The sequence below is a fragment of the Dromaius novaehollandiae genome, chromosome 16 (genome assembly GCF_036370855.1).
Source record: "Dromaius novaehollandiae isolate bDroNov1 chromosome 16, bDroNov1.hap1, whole genome shotgun sequence".
In the NCBI taxonomy this organism is placed as follows: Eukaryota; Metazoa; Chordata; class Aves; order Casuariiformes; family Dromaiidae; genus Dromaius; species Dromaius novaehollandiae.
In genome coordinates, this window is record NC_088113.1 from 12464299 (window position 1) to 12468438 (window position 4140).

Here is a 4140-nt window from a genome sequence, read left to right on the forward strand (position 1 = left end):
GCCCCGCCCCGCCACCGCCTCCCACCTATGGCCGGCGCCGCGCCGCTGCCGCCGGGCCAATGGGCAGCCTGGCTCCGCGCGCCGCAGCCAATGGCGCGGCGGCAGCGGCGGCAGCACATCTGGAGGGCGCGCCCTCCCCTGCCGGCGCATCTGTCGGCACCGCCGCGTGCGGGCGGGCGCAGCCGGACCTGCCGCTCTGCCGGGGCCCCGCACATCTGCCCCGGGGGGAGGGGGCACATCTGGAACACGCCCCGCGGCCGGGGGCTCCACATCTGGGGCGGCCCCCTCCCCGCGGCGGGGGGCGAGGCGCTCCCCACGTGGCGCAGCAGCTCTGCCGGCTGCGTCCGCTGCAGCCGGGTACCGGGCACCGGCAGAACCGCCGCGCCGCCGCTGGGGCGGTGCGTGGCGAGGCCCGCTCTCCCTGCCGGGGGGGCCGGCGCTGGGGCAGGCGCTGCGGAGCTCCCCCAGGCACGCGGAGAAGTGTTAATGCTGCATCCTCACGCGGCGCCCCCACATGAAGCCATCCGTCGGCAGCGCACACCGTGCCGACCGGCGGGGGCTGCTCGGGCCACCCGCAGCCGCTGAGCAGCTGCAGGCCCGGGCGGTCGAGGGAGCAGGAGGCGGAGGAGCCTGGAGAGAGTCCAAGGCGGGCGTGCCAGGCGCACGGCAAGGCGTCGGGACGCCCTCGGCTGCCATAGGCACGCCGCGGAGCCGGTGAGCTGTGGCATTTGAGGAGGGAATCAATGAGCCGGCGCAGAAAGCTGAGCAGAAGTGGGAGGAGGAGGAAGCAGAGCAGACCGGCTCCTGCCCTTTCGGAAAGGTCGCCCGAGGCGAGCGGGTGCCAGAGAGGGGAAGGCTCCGAGCGGGAGAGGCGCCCGCGGCCTGGCAGCTCCTCCCGGCCCCGGCCTCTGCCTCCTCCGGTGTTTGCACCCCTTCCTCTCTTCCCCGTGTTTCCCACCCACGTCCCCCTCTCCCAGCCCCCCTCGGCTGCCCTCAGCCGCAGCACAGACCCCCCTCTCCTCCGCCTCCTCCTCCCCTCTCCCCCTGGGGCTCTCGGCTCGCAGCCCCCATCGCACTTCGGTTTCTCTGGCACCTCTCCGCCGTCGCTCCCTCTCCCCCTCCCCGTTTTCACGTGCTCACTCTTCGCCCCTGGGGCCGCTGCCGTGTTTCCGCCCGCCTCCTCCGCGGTCCGTCGCCCCCCGCATCTCGCACCCGCCGCCCCCCGCTCCCGCCCCGTTGCTCCCTGCGCGCTGCCCCGGGCTGCCTGCCCTGCCAGCGCCGGCGGCAGCGGATCCGAGGCTTTCCGGTGGGAGCAGTCGGGTTGCAAAGGCGTTTACTTCGGCTGCCCCTGAGCGGGGGAAGGGGGGCAGCCCGGCGGCCCCGAAGGCAGGCACAGGGGGAGGAGAGCCCAAGACCGCCGGGGCTGGCCCGCAGCTCGGCACGCGTGGGCCCAACGCGGCGCCAGGAAATCAGGAACCGGGAAGATGCTACTTGCTTCCAAAGCCACCTCCCCCCGGCCCCACCTCCCCCCGGCGCCCCGCCAGTGACACGCCCCCGGCGCCACCTGCCCACACTGCAACCTCCCAGTGCCCCCCCCAGTGCCACCTCCTCGTATTGCAGTTCCCCAGTGCCAACCCCCAGTGCCCCCCAGTGCCACCTCCCCAAACTGCAGCCCCCCAGTGCCACCCCCAGTGCCACCCCCTCCAGTGCCATCTCCCACAGTGCCCCCTCGAGTGACACCCCGTGACACCTCCACAGTGCCCCCATGTCACCCCCCCGCCACCTCCTGACACTGCAACTCCCCAGTGCCACCCCCAGTGCCACCCCCTCCAGTGCCATCTCCCCCAAACTGCAGCCCCCCAGTGCCACCCCCCAGTGCCATCTCCCCACAGTGCCCCCTCGAGTGACACCCCGTGACACCTCCACAGTGCCCCCATGTCACCCCCCCGGTGCCACCTCCCCATACTGCAACCCCCCAGTGCCACCCCCCCGTACCCCCTCCGGCCTCCCCCCAGGGCCCCTCCGTACCTTCCCCCCCGCACTGCCCCCCGTGTTCCACCGCGGACCCCCAGCGCCCCCCGAGCCCCGCGCCCCCCCGGCGCCCCGCGGCCGCCCCTCGCGCGCCCCCTGGCGGCTCCCGCCGTGCCGGCGCCCCCGCTGCCCCGGCGGCTGCTGCGGCTCCCCGGCACCGCCACCGCGCCCGGGGAACGACTGCGAGCTCCTTCACCGGCCGTGCAGGCCCTGCGCCTTGGCTAGGCTCGGGGAGGAGCCCCTGGCTGATACCGCCACTAGTGCCAGGACGTGCATTCCTGCGCGGGAAAGAAAGCAGAAACAAAAAAGCCCCAGCAATATTTAAGTGCTATATCGTGTCTATAAAAAATAATTTTTGTAGTGGGTTTACGTGAAGATCAAATAAAACAGCATTAAAACAAGAACAGCGTTTCAAATAATTAAATAGATTCCACTCAAACACTACAAATGGATCCACTTACAGAGGGCGAAATCCCGAAGCAGATGTGCACTTAATCTAAAAGGTATGTGCTCAAAAACTGAACACCACATTGGACAAAATGCTCCTCTCTGCCTTGACAGCAGGGCAACAAAAGGGGAGGAGGAGGAGGCCGGACTGGGGGCTCTGCGGAGCAGGGGCGGAGCAGGTGGAGGGCGGCCTGACCGCTGGCGACGGGGTTACGGTACCCCGGAGCCCAGCAGGGGCTCGACGGGCTCAGCAGCGAGGCCACGCTGCATCCAGACCACTACAGTCCTTCACTGCATCCAGACTTCTGGACCCTGCAAATGATAATGATGGGCTGCTGGCACAGGGGAGCAGCATTTGGGGGAGATTCTTCTGTTTTCTGTTAATTGGGTAATAAGCCAGTGCACTGGTTTGACAGGCATTAGCTTGGGATGCCTTAATGTGTTGGACTGGGCTGTGTTTAGACTGAGTGATGGGAACGTTCTGGCATCGAGTGATGCTGATGTTTTCACAAGACATTTGTGAGGTTAGGCTGTTCTGGGGCGAAGGATTTTCCCAAGATACTGTTAGGGTCACAGTGACCCCAGTAATGTTGGTATGGAAGTGGTGCAGTGGAATAGATTAATGTTCATTTGGCTGAATAAGGCACGTTTAAATGTGTTTTGAGCTATGTGACTCTATGTCCCCATTATGAATACTTAAGTTCGAAGTAAAATATAAACCGTTTTATATGAGGTATGGTTCTTGGGAGCAGTTCCCAAGGTGCCTTCAACATCTGTTAGTCATTTTGCTCTGTCAAGGCAATAGGGCTGCCAGCATGAAAAAGGCAGCAAATTGCTAGCGACTAGTACAAAGCTAACAACAAAGCCAGTTTGGCTTCGTACGGGTTATAAAATTTTCTTGGAAAAAAGTTATTCATTTTGTCTTGATTTCTGCTGGAGTAAACCCACTTCCTCCTGTGATAATTTTAGTGTGACTGTCAAAAGACAAACCTACCAAAAGGAAAAAGGTGTTATCAAAGCCCTACCTACTCTCGTTTTAACATTTCAAGGCAGAAGACCCTTGAGGAGAGGACACCTCTAAGGGTTTGCTCCTCTCCCAGTGACAGACCAAGGCTCAGGACATATCTGAAAAATGTCCCTTTTTCTCTCTATCAGGTTAGCTGGGGGAGGAGGGAGAACCAGCAAGTTAATTCATGGACTCGGATGAAACTCCAGGACCTGGTACAGCCTTAGTACCCCCGCAGCCCGGGAAGGCTGCGTGAGCCACGAGGATTTAGCGTTGCCTGAGCGCAATGCCCTCCAGAAACGCCGTCTCAAAAGTGAAGTGATGTATCGAGCAGCCTCTCGGTGAGCCAGTGCAGCTATCACTGCAGTTAGGACCGCTGCGTTCAGACTCCGAACAGGAGGAGGAAATTATGCAGGCAAATCTTGATGCTCATGGGAGAAGACCGAGACCGTATCAGAATATAAGAGGCCGCACACCAGCAGCAGGCCTTCGAACGGGCTGAGTCCCTGGCCGCTTTGTTGAAGGGTAGCACCTGCAATGCCATGTAGCGTTCAGCCGCCCCGCGCTGAGGCGCCTGCCGGGCCCGGTGGCACCCCGAGATGCCGGGGATGGGGGCCGCCCTGCCGGCAGTGGTGACAGCTCCTTCTCTCGAGGTC